The sequence below is a fragment of the Poromitra crassiceps genome (assembly GCF_964638095.1).
Source record: "Poromitra crassiceps genome assembly, chromosome: 5".
NCBI lineage: Eukaryota > Metazoa > Chordata > Actinopteri > Beryciformes > Melamphaidae > Poromitra > Poromitra crassiceps.
Genome location: NC_139642.1, coordinates 64,269,879 through 64,286,468, shown reverse-complemented (window position 1 = coordinate 64,286,468; position 16,590 = coordinate 64,269,879).

The window sequence follows — 16,590 nt, the reverse complement described above, 5'->3', positions numbered from 1 at the left end:
GCTTGATGGTTTTACGATGGCCAGTTGTAAATGAGCAGGACCTTGACATGTGGAGCCAGGTCAGGAGGACAGAGAGGAGGTGAGTTATGATGGAACCATCATGGAGATAGTTGAGATTAGGGTTAGACTGATATGGGCTTTCTAAGGACAACATCAATATTGCCAGCCAGTATTTTTGGAATGAAGCAAACAATAACCCATTATGTTGTGCTAATATTCCTTATATTATATTTGATTGCTCTTTGATTATTTTTTTTTGCAGTTTGAAGACAGATTTAGAGGAATATCTCATTTTAATTTAGCATTAGGATTAGACTGTTGTGATATCATTGTTCAGTTTTAACCATCAATAATTGTTCCTTTTCTCATTATTTCATTTCTCAGAGTAAATACTGTATATTTATTTCGAGATTTTTGTCAATTATTTGTGCTGTTATGGTTGTTATTATTAGCTTAGTTACTCACCTCTACACTAGCTTAGATTGTGTTACGGTTGGAATTATAGTGAAAATAGATTATCCCAACTTTTTGCTGGGGACCCCACTTTGAAAACCACTGGCTTAGGCTACAACTATTGTGAAAAGCTGGTGAATTTTTGCATTTTCAATGCAGATTGAAGAAAAATAAGATGGATGAAACAGCTGACACACAATTTAGAGTTGGTCAGATTGTGTGTAGTCCACAAACCCTTATATCTATATACTAGAGATGCGCGGATGAGCTTTTATGCCATCCTAATCCGCGTGTATGCATGAACCGTCCGCATAAATCCGCGTAAATTATTTCATACTATTTATAGATCCGCGCCCGCCATGCACCCGACGCTATGAGCGCTATAAAAGGAGCAAACTTATGGTTTCTGCTGCCGTTGGTGCGATCGCTGCAGTCCAAGACTCCAAATAAACTTCCATGCGGTATTATGTCCAGTCCAGTACATTTGATTGATATTTTATTAAAAAAAAAAAAAAAAATCCCCCATCTCTTCTAAAAAATACACTAGAAAAATACACTAGCCTCACTAGAAAAACCTCCTGTGATTTTTTCAATATATATATATATATATATATATATATATATATATATATATACAGTATATATGTATAGTTCAAGTTCAAGTTTATTCATTGTGCCCCAGAAGGGCACTTTGGGTTGCAGCAAAACATAAAAACATAGAAAACAGGCATAACATCACACAACATCCTGGATAAAAACAAAGTGCAGACACAGCTAAACACAATATAAGTACAACAAAATATATAAAAAAGTGCATATTTTACATTTCCAAGGATTCTAGAAACGTACAATGCTGACATTTTAATCTGGCGAGTGGGCTGCTATGGCAAGATGAGTGAGTGAGTCCAGAGCTAAGAGACAAACTCAGCATGACATTTCAGGGACAGAGTAAGAAATATGCTGTCCCCCACACCCACCACCACCACCCACACACACACACACACACACACCCCGCCCCCACACACACACCACCCACCACGGTGTGCCAGAGGACATGAGATGAATTCATCATCTGATGGGGCTCGTATCTTTGCCCACAGAGTCCATGAATCTTCTGTGAGCTGCAGCGACCAATCAACTTGTTTTCATCGATGGTCCAAACTGCTATTAGAGGTAAATAGAGCGGGTCACATTTATGTCAGTATGATATAATAAGCATATGAGCCGGTGCGTTACACATTATGCATTACCCATGCCCCTATTTCCTCTGTTCCAGGCCATTTTGTGGTGCTTTATATCTTTATACAGGGTACTTTCCAGAAAGGTATGTTGTGAGTGAGTAGGACAACATAAACTAAGCTGAAAATAAGGTCCAGGTTGTAAAAAAACTGAATTCTCCTTTAAAGTTGAAAAGAAAGGTACGGTGGCTGCCTGGTGACATCAAGATATTTTGTATTATTGCGTGGCCACGCATTAGTATAATATTGCTTCTTGGCTTTTCTGTTGCTGTAGGTGGTGGTGCTCTTCTTTTTGTCCATTCAGCCAAGGTGGCTATCACTGCTCATGCTAACGACTTCTTCTGTTTATTCCAAACAAACTGGAAATGTCAAACTCACTTCACCCATCACTTTCCCTAGAAAGAGCTGTCAGACACCAGCTGTTTAGAACGGCAAATGTGAACGCTTTCTGGCAAGAGGTTGAATTACTATTGTGTTACCTCCATCAGTGAGACCGAGTATCAAAACAGACATTTATTTATATGAAAATGTCATTACTATGAAAAGCAATTACCTCATCACTTTAAGGTTTTCCGTGTTGTTTATCTGTTTTCCACATAAAGGACTAATACATTATAGATACAACAGAAGCACTGACTCACAGTGGAAACGTTTGGAGGAAAACTTATGGCACTTCCATTTGAATGTCAGATTTTTTCAGCGGGGTTATTGCCTCGACTACAGTACTGCCACCTACTCTCCCAGAGGCTACAGTACTGCTGCCTATACAGTACTGCTACCTACTCTCCCAGAGGCTACAGTACTGCTGCCTGTACAGTACTGCTACCTACTCTCCCAGAGGCTACAGTACTGCTGCCTGTACAGTACTGCCACCTACTCTCCCAGAGGCTACAGTACTGCTGCCTATACAGTACTGCCACCTACTCTCCCAGAGGCTACAGTACTGCTGCCTGTACAGTACTGCCACCTACTCTCCCAGAGGCTACAGTACTGCTGCCTATACATTACTGCCACCTACTCTCCCAGAGCCTACAGTACTGCTGCCTATACAGTACTGCCACCTACTCTCCCAGAGGCTACAGTACTGCTGCCTGTACAGTACTGCCACCTACTCTCCCAGAGGCTACAGTACTGCTGCCTATACATTACTGCCACCTACTCTCCCAGAGGCTACAGTACTGCTGCCTATACAGTACTGCCACCTACTCTCCCAGAGGCTACAGTACTGCTGCCTGTACAGTACTGCCACCTACTCTCCCAGAGGCTACAGTACTGCTGCCTATACAGTACTGCCACCTACTCTCCCAGAGGCTACAGTACTGCTGCCTGTACAGTACTGCCACCTACTCTCCCAGAGGCTACAGTACTGCTACCTATACAGTACTGCCTCACCCAGAGGCTACAGTACTGCTACCTATACAGTACTGCCTCACCCAGAGGCTACAGTACTGCTACCTATACAGTACTGCCTCACCCAGAGTCTACAGTACTGCTACCTATACAGTACTGCCTCACCCAGAGGCTACAGTACTGCTGCCTGTACAGTACTGCCACCTAATCTCCCAGAGGCTACAGTACTGCTGCCTATACAGTACTGCCACCTACTCTCACAGAGGCTACAGTACTGCTGCCTATACAGTACTGCCACCTACTCTCCCAGAGGCTACAGTACTGCTGCCTATACAGTACTGCCACCTACTCTCCCAGAGGCTACAGTACTGCTGCCTATACAGTACTGCCACCTACTCTCCCAGAGGCTACAGTACTGCTGCCTATACAGTACTGCCACCTACTCTCCCAGAGGCTACAGTACTGCTGCCTGTACAGTACTGCCACCTACTCTCCCAGAGGCTACAGTACTGCTGCCTGTACAGTACTGCCACCTACTCTCCCAGAGGCTACAGTACTGCCACCTACTCTCCCAGAGGCTACAGTACTGCCACCTACTCTCCCAGAGGCTACAGTACTGCTGCCTATACAGTACTGCCACCTACTCTCCCAGAGGCTACAGTACTGCCACCTACTCTCCCAGAGGCTACAGTACTGCCACCTACTCTCCCAGAGGCTACAGTACTGTCACCTACTCTCCCAGAGGCTACAGTACTGCTGCCTATACAGTACTGCCACCTACTCTCCCAGAGGCTACAGTACTGCTGCCTATACAGTACTGCCACCTACTCTCCCAGAGCCTACAGTACTGCCACCTACTCTCCCAGAGGCTACAGTACTGCTGCCTGTACAGTACTGCCACCTACTCTCCCAGAGGCTACAGTACTGCTGCCTGTACAGTACTGCCACCTACTCTCCCAGAGGCTACAGTACTGCTGCCTGTACAGTACTGCCACCTACTCTCCCAGAGGCTACAGTACTGCTACCTATACAGTACTGCCTCACCCAGAGGCTACAGTACTGCTACCTATACAGTACTGCCTCACCCAGAGGCTACAGTACTGCTACCTATACAGTACTGCCTCACCCAGAGTCTACAGTACTGCTACCTAGACAGTACTGCCTCACCCAGAGGCTACAGTACTGCTGCCTGTACAGTACTGCTACCTAATCTCCCAGAGGCTACAGTACTGCTGCCTATACAGTACTGCCACCTACTCTCACAGAGGCTACAGTACTGCTGCCTATACAGTACTGCCACCTACTCTCCCAGAGGCTACAGTACTGCTGCCTATACAGTACTGCCACCTACTCTCCCAGAGGCTACAGTACTGCTGCCTATACAGTACTGCCACCTACTCTCCCAGAGGCTACAGTACTGCTGCCTATACAGTACTGCCACCTACTCTCCCAGAGGCTACAGTACTGCTGCCTGTACAGTACTGCCACCTACTCTCCCAGAGGCTACAGTACTGCCACCTACTCTCCCAGAGGCTACAGTACTGCCACCTACTCTCCCAGAGGCTACAGTACTGCCACCTACTCTCCCAGAGGCTACAGTACTGCTGCCTATACAGTACTGCCACCTACTCTCCCAGAGGCTATAGTACTGCTGCCTGTACAGTACTGCCACCTACTCTCCCAGAGGCTACAGTACTGCTGCCTGTACAGTACTGCCACCTACTCTCCCAGAGGCTACAGTACTGCCACCTACTCTCCCAGAGGCTATAGTACATTTAAACCTAATCCAAGTCTCCGCCTCCTTCACATGTCACATAACACCACAAAACGTTGGTGGAGGTATGCACTCTAAACGCCCCCCTTCACACCGGCCCTGAAAGCCAAAAAATGCACGGAAAATAGGATCCGCGCCTCCGATGTGAAAGTCGTGAACGCGCGTTGGTGGGTAATTGTTGTACGCCTTTTGTCCCGCGAGCAGACCTTGTCACAGCGCCGGTTTAGCGTAGTAGGTCCACTTGAAAGTAGGTCCACTTGAAAGCGTCGGAGCAGCAAGCCGGAACAGTGCGAATGGTCTGCTCATTCATAAAAAAATAACAGGGGAAATCACCTCATGCAGCAAGAAAGTGCACGAGTGAAAGTAAAAAAAGTAGCCTATACAATCATGACTGCAGGGACGCCAGGAGGAATGCTCCGTGCCTGTAAGTAGGTTAGGCTTTATGCTCAAACGATGTTGACATTAGTAGGTAAAATTAACGGATATAATAATAATAGCTTCGTGCCGATTATAGCTATGGGCAGAGGTGGGCAATGCCCACCCAGACATGAGTCTTGCCCACCCAATCAAAAGTTAGGAAAATATGTTTATTTTCACCCCCAGCCAATGGAAAAATTGCACAGAAAATACCAGTAGCGATTCTAGCTTCTTATTGGGTGGGCACTGAGCTTCAGCCCGCCTCCAAAGTCCTCTCGACTCATGAGAACGAGAAACACAAGAGCTGTGACAGACTCGACTGACGGCACGCGGCTTGTTTCGTTGTTTTTTACATACTGACAGTACGCTGTCTGTCGCTGACTGAGCGGAAAGCTACATGTCATGGTCATGACATGAGTCCTGGCAGACTAACATCACGTGAGGGTCTGTGTGTGACTGTGTGGCTGGGGGAGTGTCTGCGCACTCCTCCTCTTTGTCTGACCGCTCTGCTGTGTAAAATCAAGCGAGTAATACGTTATTTTATTTAATAAAAAAATATTAATTTGGGCTAGGAGGAGCTGAGTGGAAATGCCTCCGCTCGCCTTTCAATCCGGGAGCGGTGGCTGTCGCCTGAAAGCACACCGCGGGGCGGGAAGGTGGCGGTGCTGCTGGCCTGTGTGTGAAAGCAATTTCTGTGGCGAGGCTGACGGCTTTGCGGGCCTTCTGAACTGCAATTTTGCGCGATCTGTGTGTGAAAGAGCCTACTGACAAGCTACATGTGATGTCTTCTGGTGTTTTGTCAAATGTGGAATGAATGTCAGCACAAATGAACTAATCCAAAGCAACCCTGAAAAACCCTTATCGCTCAAACCCGAGTCCTTCATAGAGACTCAGAAACTCCCCTGGGGGAAAAAAAACATCCTTTTGTTCTTTGTTCAGATAAGGGAATTTTATTTGATTTACACTCAACTGATGTTTGTGTCATGGTAAATAAAAGCAGAACTTGATATGCAGCTAAGAGTATCAGCATGTTTACTTCACCCAAACCCTCAATCCTTCAGTTTGGAGGGAGATGGTGAGGAAGCTGTATGATTGAGGCTGTATCAGATGTAATGTCCTGTATGACTGAGACTGTATCAGATGTAATGTCCTGTATGATTGAGGCTGTATCAGATGTAATGTCCTGTATGACTGAGGCTGTATTAGATGTAATGTCCTGTATGACTGAGGCTGTATCAGATGTAATGTCCTGTATGACTGAGGCTGTATTAGATGTAATGTCCTGTATGATTGAGGCTGTATCAGATGTAATGTCCTGTATGACTGAGGCTGTATCAGATGTAATGTCTTGTATGACTGAGGCTGTATCAGATGTAATGTCTTGTATGACTGAGGCTGTATCAGATGTAATGTCCTGTATGACTGAGGCTGTATCAGATGTAATGTCCTGTATGACTGAGGCTATATCAGATGTAATGTCCTGTATGACTGAGGCTGTATCAGATGTAATGTCCTGTATGACTGAGGCTGTATCAGATGTAATGTCCTGTATGACTGAGGCTGTATCAGATGTAATGTCCTGTATGACTGAGGCTGTATCAGATGTAATGTCCTGTATGACTGAGGCTGTATTAGATGTAATGTCCTGTATGACTGAGGCTGTATCAGATGTAATGTCCTGTATGACTGAGGCTGTATCAGATGTAATGTCCTGTATGACTGAGGCTGTATCAGATGTAATGTCCTGTATGACTGAGGCTGTATTAGATGTAATGTCCTGTATGACTGAGGCTGTACCAGATGTAATGTCCTGTATGACTGAGGCTGTATTAGATGTAATGTCCTGTATGACTGAGGCTGTATCAGATCTAATGTCCTGTATGACTGAGGCTGTATCAGATCTAATGTCCTGTATGACTGAGGCTGTATCAGATGTAATGTCCTGTATGACTGAGGCTGTATCAGATGTAATGTCCTGTATGACTGAGACTGTACCAGATGTAATGTCCTGTGTGACTGAGGCTGTATCAGATGTAAATGTGAATGTGCAGCTGTCTCAGCAGCACATCTCCCTGCCTGCCTCACATCAAGTCAACACTGTCCTCTTTGTTGCAGTTAGTTTCCTGAATGGAAGAGGAAATATTATGTTCTCGCCTGCCAAGAGATGCATGAGGCTGACACAGTCCTGGCATTCCACAGACCTATAAACCATGCTGGCACTGGTACAACATGCCACACCACTGTGTGTGTGTGTGTGTGTGTGTGTGTGTGTGTGTGTGTGTGTGTGTGTGTGTGTGTGTGTGTGTGTGTGTGTGTGCGTGTGCGTGTGTGTGCAGAGATAGGAAGTAACGAGTACAAATACCTGTACTTTGTTACTGTAGTTAAGTAGGATTTTCAGTTATCTGTATTTCATCTGTACTTTACAGAGTATTTTTCTGACAACTTTTTTACTTTTACTCCCTACATTTTAACATAAATGTGTACTTTCTACTCCCTACATTTTCAAAACAGGCTCATTACTTTAATTTTCATACACGACCAAAACAATTGTAATGTTTGTCTGTCTCTTGTATTTCACGCTCTCCCAGCTTTCGCGCATTATGTGTACCTTTTCTGTGGAAAAACCATAGTCATGAATGACTTCAAAACCGTCATCTAGTTTGACAGTTATTGAGAGTTGATTTGAGTTAATGAGTTATTAATTTGAGTTAGTGTGGACCAGTGATCTCACTGGTCCACACTTTAACACTCAATAACTGTCAAATTAAATGACAGACTTCAAAACAGTTTACAGTTTTCTGATATACTAACTGATGTTCTAATGATACAAAGCTGGTTGAAAATGGGCGGAGTGTCCCTTTAAGTTTCCTGTAATTGTAGGTGAAGGTTGAGAGGGAAGGTGAATGTAAGGTTAACTGATAGTCAATTCACCTCAGGGCCAACGCTCTGACCTCATGCCACTTTGGCCCCTGGGGGCCTCATGCTGCATAGCTGGGGTCAATGCCAATTCACATAACCTAAGGTGAAGAAAATTCAAAGATTGAAAATCGTAAGTGACTGGCAAATTGTCATATTTAAAGGTGGAATATTTTAAGCATCAATAAATCATCAATCATCAATCTCCCCACCCCAATATTTTATTTTCAGTTTTGAGAACATCAAAGAAACAAACTCGACACAGGGAAAGAAAGAGAGAAAGAAATAACAATATTCAACATTTCAATGTTACAACATGGTGCTACCAGCTGCTAGAGGCAGGATCCCACGCAAGGGGTTAACGAAAAACCAGCTGGGCAAGTCTCAGTGGTCGCCCCTAACCTCATCAAGGCAGGCCAAAATAACAGGTCCCAGATAACCGAAAACCTTCCAAGTGAGTTGGTCCGCAGGAACCCGAGTCTCTCCATTCGTATAACGAAGATCATGTCCGCCAACCACGGCTTAAAAGAAGGAGAGGGGGACTGTTGCACAGGTGTAGGAAAGTTCAGAGAGGACTCTGAGCAACCAAAGATGGCTGATGGTTATTTTGTAGGCTTTAGAGTAATAAATCATAGCACATGAATCCTCATCAGTATAAATGGGAGCTAGGGCTCTGCTTCTCTGTCTGTCCCAGTGTCCCATGTCCCACTGTGATGTCATAAATCCCACTGTGACATCATCAGTGATGTCATAAATCCCACTGTGATATCATCAGTGGGATGATTATGCTTGAGAGAACAGGTAGGTAAATGTTTTTTGTTTTTTGTGGTCGATTTTCTTCTTCTGGTATTTCCACTCAGGTTTGTCATGCACAAATTGAAAACTTGCATAGAAACAGGTGGATGGAAACTCACCTAGAGGCTACCAATCATCTGCTCCCATGTGTTTACAGTGTTGTTATACTACGATGTCATGATTAATTTGACAATGATGCTTTGATATTTAGATCTGTAACTCCTTTAATCTATGGAGTGCTTTTGACAATTAAACATGCCATTTGTTTGATCAACGTTGGCTTGAAGCGGCTGACCCTGACCCTACGTTATTATTAGTGAGCGTACAGTATTGGTCATATATGGATGTGTTTCTCTGCGTGTCTTTGTTTATAGGAAGAGCTGAAGCCTCTCAGACCATGTTAGATGGCAGCTGACTGTAGCTACTGCTCGACTTCTTTCTGGATGATCAAAGGCTTGACCCCTGTTTGACCTCTCAGAGTGCAGGTTTGTGTTGACGTACACCGAGGCAGATTGAGTAGAGATGTAGCCGCTATCTGTCTCTCTGGAGAGTGGAGACCTGCTGTTACTTACAGACAAAGGTTCAATTCCATTGCAAACACAAAGGCATACAAGCATGAAGAGAAGTTGTACATGAACAAAGACAAAGGTCCTGGGGTCAGTCTTACTTGTAGCTTATTCACCTTATTATTTGCCCGTATAAGGACGCTTCTGCATGACGTCATTTTGTAATCGTCCTTCCGTTTTAGACCCGGAAGTAGATTACGTCTACCATAGTCATTTTTAGACTTGCCAAAAAAGCTGTTTTCAAGCACACAAAAAAAGTTTTAAAGTTCTAATATTTTTTCGGATGAGAACGTAACATTCCAAATATGTGACCAGTTTATCAAAATAACGCCCATTTGGAAATATTTAACAAGCAGCGAGGACTGAGAGCGCTGGCTGTGTGACCGGTCGGACTAGCTAGTATCTGTCAACCCCTACTGTAGGTTACTGGCAGTGAGAAAACACTGTCGACGTGCTTTTGTAACTAACGTTAAATGCCGACCGGGTACAGCCATCGGCTCCTCGCAGCAGTAACGCTATGAACATGTAACTGAAGTGTGCCGCAGTGTAGCTTAATTCTGAATGTTGCCAAACTTCATTCATTATTATAGTGATGTTTTGTTTTGAAATTGGCCGCCAACTAGCGCTGACCCGGAAGAACAAATACAATTGCGTGTAACGCGGAAGAGAGAAAAAGTGGGCGTGGTGAATAAGGTGAATAGGGTCCTAAAACCCAGAAGTTCGCATCAACTGTTCCCTCGTCACAAAGTCATTTGGTTTTTTGGTTTAGATGCCTGAAGGTCTGTGGTTAGCAAAAGTTTATTAAACTTGAATGTTGTGTTCAGCAAGATCATTTTCACAAATGAACACCATTTTTATGATTTTTGGGGGATCGCATTTACGCTTCAATTCAAAAAATCATAAAAGTTGGCCTCCAAAAATATGTCATCGGTACGGTATAATTGCTCAGATCACGTTTCATCTATCTCAACAGAGCCTGTGTCTATCACTTGAAAGTCTTTGTTCTCATGGAGTTGCACCATAACGACTTTACTTCCCAGCAAATATTTCCTTGAGCTGCTTCAAGGTGAATGAATCCAACAGACGTCAGTTCAAGACGTTACTTTATGACCTGCGTCAAGGTGAACGAGTCTAACAGACGTCAGTTCAAGACGTGACTTCATTATGACCATTTGCTGACATGAAAACATCATCTTAGGGAATGGTGATTTCGGGGGGGGGGGGGGGGGGGGGGGGGTATTTGGAGCGTGTAACCGATTACAAGGTGTTTAGTTTGACATGGTCTATACGTAACACAACAGCTCCAAACTGGACTGGCTATTTGCCCACTTCTAGCCAAAACTGTTTCATTGAGTTTTTCCAGTCGGTTTTCAAATGCGACCTGTATCCAGATAAGTCAGGGGTGTCAAACCAGCCCACAGGATGACTTTGCAAAGTGTGAAAATTGCACTGATAAGTCCTTCAATTCAATGTGATACACTTGTGAAGGCTAAGAGGTACCAGGTTTCAGGAGCTATCCATCACTAAATGGTCAACTATTTCCATTACCCTCGACTATAGAGAATTGCACAGTTGCAGTCGTCCTTCTTAGATATCAATGTGTCCGAGACCAAAGACATCGACTTCAGAAAGAACCTCTCTGTCATTATTAATGAGCAGGCTGTCCAGGTTGTGCAGCAGTACAAATACCTCGGCACTATAATAGATGATAAGCTGACCTTCGAGCTTCATGTAGATGCTGCTGTGTGTCGGAAAGCACACCAGCGCATGTTTTTTTTATCGTAAGCTACGACATTTTAATGTCGACAGGACTTTTATGAAAATGTTTTATTCTTGTTTTATTGAATCAGTTCTTACATTCTCGTTTGTGAGCTGGTATGGGTCTCTTACCCTCAAGAATAAGAACTTGTGCGTCCTGGCAGCTCACCTGGTAGCACGCACACCACGAAGGCTCGGCCCTTCACCCGGGTTCGAGTTTGCTGCATCTCACCCCCTCTCTCTCTCCCCACCTTTCCTGTCTGCCTACTGTCCTATATAAAAAAATAAAGGCGAAATAATCTTAAAAAAAGGAAGAATAAGAAGTGACTGCAGAGTATTGTGAAGGTGTGCAGCAAAATGGCTCACAATACTCTAAATGACCTGTGCAAAGTGAAAAAGGCACAGTCAGACCCTAGCCACCCTCTCTGACTCTGGAGTTTGAGTTGCTCCCATCTGGCCGCAGATACATTCTGTCCAAATGCAGAATACCCATTAGTGGTAATTTAATTTATTTATCCTGGTTGCTGCTCCACCCTCTGCCGATCTGGGGAGAGCTGAAACTGGCTCCATGCTTCCTCCGAGACATGGGCAGTTAGCCAGCCGCTTCTTTTCACCTGACAGAGGAAGCTTCACCGGTAGGACATAGCACGTGGGAGATTCACGCTATTCCAACCAGTTCCCCTCCCTCTGAACAGGCGCCCTTAACGACCAGAGGAGGAACCACATTAGCAACCAGGATATTGCATGTTTTTGGTGAAGTGGGTTCCTATACGAAGGAAACCCCCGGGAGGCACGGGGAGAAGATGCAAACTCCACACAGAAAGGCCCTTTTGACGACCCCACCCGGGCGGTGGGCACTCGAGGACATGCGGACGGCACGCATTCCTTCAGTGTTCACAGCGTCCTAGGTGGGAATCGAACCCAGGACCTTCGAGCTGTGAGGCGACAGCGCTTACCACTGCGCCACCATGCCCCCTGTACTTGTAATTCTTTACACTAAAACAAACAGGAACATTTTGAGGTTTTGTCATTCATAGGTTATTATTGATTTTCTTTGTCTGGCCCACTTGAGACCACATTGGGTCTCATGTGGCCCGTGAACTAAAATGAGTTTGACAGCCCTGAGATAAGTGATCCTGATACACGTCACATTTAAAAAAACAGGTGTAAATGGGGTGCAAGTCTCAAGTACACATCTCTGCAAGCAACTCTATTAAATCAGCCCATTCCTTGAAAAGATCTCTTCTGCGGTCTGATTTCCCCAGCCTCACATCACAGAGCTCAGCGCTGAAACAGCGGCAAACAAGACAATTAAGAGAGGCAACGATAATGACTTAGAAGAGGATCCTTACAGATACACAGAGCTGTGTTTGACTGCACTGCGACAGCCAGGCAGAGAGCTACTGGTTTGCTCACCAACAAACAGCTGGCTGAACTGCGACTTAAGGTGACCAGACGTCCCCTCTTTTCAGGGACAGTCCCTGTTTTTGGTGAGCTGTCCCCGAAAATGTCCCCGATGTGCTGTCCCTCGTCCACGGCCGACATGACTGTCTTTCAGAAGCTCTAGCGGCCTCATTTCTAAAGCTAGAGAAAAGATAGATATGTGTATATATACACATGTGGGTTTATATATATATGTGTATATATATATATATATATATATATATATATATATATATATATATATATATATATATATATATATATATATATATAATGTGTGTGTATATATGTGTGTGTGTGTGTGTGTGTGTGTGTGTGTGTGTGTGTGTGTGTGTGTGTGTGTGTGTGTGTGTGTGTGCGTGCGTGCGTATAATACTTAATGTGTTGGAATTGGTTGAAATGCAGTGATGGGTAGTAGTTAACATGTAGTTTAACTAGTAGCTGCGTGGTAGTTTAACTACATTCAAATCAGTAGCTTTTTCAATAGTGAACTAAATTTACTTTGAGTCATGTAGTTTAGGTAGGTAATTACATTTAATGAGAATAACTGATTAAAATCACCTGTGGTTTGTGAGCAAGAAGTCTGCGAACCTATGAATTTAGCATTTTCCTACACCCCCTCGTGAGGATTGGCCTGCCTATAGTCCCTAAATCAAACACACCTACACTTTACTCGGTGTCAGTTCAGTTGTACAGTTGTTGGTTTTGTTGTTGTTGTTTTAGTACAGTTTAGGGAGATTCCCCCTTAATGAGCCTATCTTCATATAACTTACATAAGGCTGAGCTTAGATGCTTTACCTTGACTACATGCCTCTGTGACATGAGGCTGGTGAAAGCAGTGGGACTAACAGGTGGATCCCAGCAGTTTGCCTTGCAGTGCCTCCCTGTGGTCTCTCTGAGGGTAGACACTATATCAACTGTTTGGTTGCAGCGCCCTCTAGGGACCAATGGATGAATGGAAGTGATTGCAGACCCAGGGATAAAGAGGAGGTGCTCTCTCTCACACAGCTATAGTAAAGCCATGTCGGCTTATTTTCTTGTGAGACTAGATTGAAAATCAGCCTATAAATATGACAGTGTAAGCAATTAAATAAACCTCGTAATTTTAAAGTTACAAAGTGCAGCATGCAGTCAATAAAACATCAGTAGTTAAAAAAAACATGCAAGTCAAATGAGGAAAATCCTTTTTTTTAATGAAATTGTGAGGTTTTAGTGGTGCAGTTTGACCTATGAGAATGTACTAGTCACCAGTAGAGGGCGCTGTGGTGTAGCACAGTGCCATGTGTCTGTTATTACTCACACCTCTAACTATAGATCCCCTCCTTTAATTGGCCTAATTAGCAATTTAGAATCATCATGGCCTACATTATTTCATTTGGTAAATCTTTGAGTTCCAAGCACACTGCTGCTCCCCAGCCTGGCATTACCAGCAAATAGCCTCGTCCCCAGCCTGGCATTACCAGCAAATAGCCTGCTCCCCAGCATGGCTTTACCAGCAAATAGCCTGCTCCCCAGCCTGGGACTACCAGCAAATAGTCTGCTCCCCAGCATGGCATTAGGCTACCAGCAAATAGCCTGCTCCCCAGCCTGGCATTACCAGCAAATAGTCTTCTGCCCAGCCTGGCATTACCAGCAAATAGCCTGCTCCCCAGCCTGTTATGGTCAGCGAATAGCTTGCTCTGCAGTATGGAATTACCAGCAAATAGCCTTCTCCCTAGCCTGGCATTACCAGCAAATAGCCTGCTCCCCAGCCTGGCATTACCAGCAAATAGCCTGCTCCCCAGCCTGGCATTACCAGCAAATAGCCTACCCCCCAGCCTGGCATTACCAGCAAATAGCCTGCTCCCCAGCCTGGCATTACCAGCAAATAGCCTGCTCCCCAGCCTGGCATTACCAGCCAGCAGGTCATAGCCAGCTCAACATGAGCACACACTCCAAAGCAGAATTTGTTAAGTGATCTTGGACATGATGGGTTGGATTTGTGTTCATGAGAGTTTTGTGATCACCCTCACACAAACTCATTCAACTATTGCCTCCTCTGGTCGGCCGGGATGCCTGTTCGGGGCAGAAGGGAACTGGTGGGAATAGCGTGCTACGTCCTGCCGGTGAAGCTCCCCGCCGTCAGGTGAAAAGAAGCGTCTGGCACATGTAGCGGAGGAAGCATGTGTGTCTACGGCTCTCCCCAGAACGGCAGAGGGGGCAGCGACCGGGGCAGCAAGGGGAATTGGCCCAAGTACAATTGGGGAGAAAATGGGGGGGAAATCCGAAAAAAAAAAACGTACGGTAGGGTGAGCAGATGTCAGACTATTCAGCATTTTCATGCCTTTCCACATGTCCCACATATTGAGATGATGTCCCGCATTTTGATTGGCTCTAGTTTTCAAAAACCAAACCACAGAGAGAGAGAGGGGGGGAGAGAGAGAGAGGGAGAGAGAGAGAGAGAGGGAGAGAGAGAGAGACTAATAAAAAAACGTTTTCTCTTGTTCTGGCTTTCTGATGTTTTAGTCTTCTATGGCAGACTCTTTGGGTTGTGGACTGTTGGTCAGGATAAAAGAAGACATCATGTTGGGCTTTGGGGGGGAAATTATTGCCATTTTTCAGCACTCGGTGACGTTTTAGACCAAGCGATAATTGACAGATTAATCGATAATTAAAATATTGTTAGTTGCAGGCAGCACTACTCAGCCTACCTTACATGCTCTTTTCCCCACATTTGGTTTGCTGGGATCTGGTCACCTAAAGCTTAGGCAACAGTTGAGTTTCATCCTTCTAAGCCTTAGAAGGATGAAACTCAACTTAGAATCTAAGGGAGCAGGGTGGGAATCACACAGAGGCCATGGCCTCCATTACCCCTCCCACTGGCCGTGATGCCCTGAGGTCTCTAAGGCCACCTTGGCAGTGCCCTGCTACCAACCTGCTATGGTCAGTTACTTTAAAAGCATCAGTGGTCTCAGTTTAATGTAGCTGCCCTATGTGAAGGATGTGTCATTGGCTCATTTTAACACACATTTCAGAAAAATCACTCTTCACGATGTCAATAGAACAATGGCCTTTGTGCCCTGGCATGTGACCTTGTGCCCTAAAAAAAAAAGACCTCGAAGGCCAAGTGGCCATGCCCCTAAAGTGACAAAATCCCCACCCTGTAAGGAAAGTGAACTCAAACATGACTTTCTCAAGACAGCCGGCTCCTGCTCCCACCTCCCCGTCTGTAGCCTACTTCAGCAGCTCTCAAAGCTGGTCAAAATAAGGCAGGATATCTGCTCATTCCCTCATTCCCTGTCCCCTGTGCAGGCCATTCATAGCTCCAGCTGGAAAACAAACTAGTGGAATCTTAGCTAGCTAGCCTCACCAGAGGCTATATCTCACTTATCGAGATATTTAAGTCTCCTCCTTCTTCTCTCTATACTCCTAAGTGGGGCCACAACCACACAATGCCAACAGGCTCCAGACTGTGATTGCAGTTTCTGTAGCAAGTGGGTTCTTACAGGGTGGGGTTGCTAGCCCCATGCCCAGATTTACAGTGTAAGTCACAATACCATATTATTGTGATTTTAATTTTTTTTGCGCTGTGCTGAGTATTGTTGATAACATAATTTGCATATTTACATGTATTACCTTTTTACTATTCATTTAACTAATATTTAACTATTATGTCCCCAAAGGAAAACTCATACAGAAGATGTAAGGGTGAGCATCACCAGAGGCCCCACAACACGATACTCAAGTCGCAATATATTAAAAGATCGATACTTGTTGGCGTCTGTCTATCGATACAATATTGCCAAGCAAAATATTGTGATACTATGCCCGAGTATGCCACCCCCCCCCCCACACACACACATCTACTAGCTGCGGAGAAGAAATGGAAATTGGACAAGAA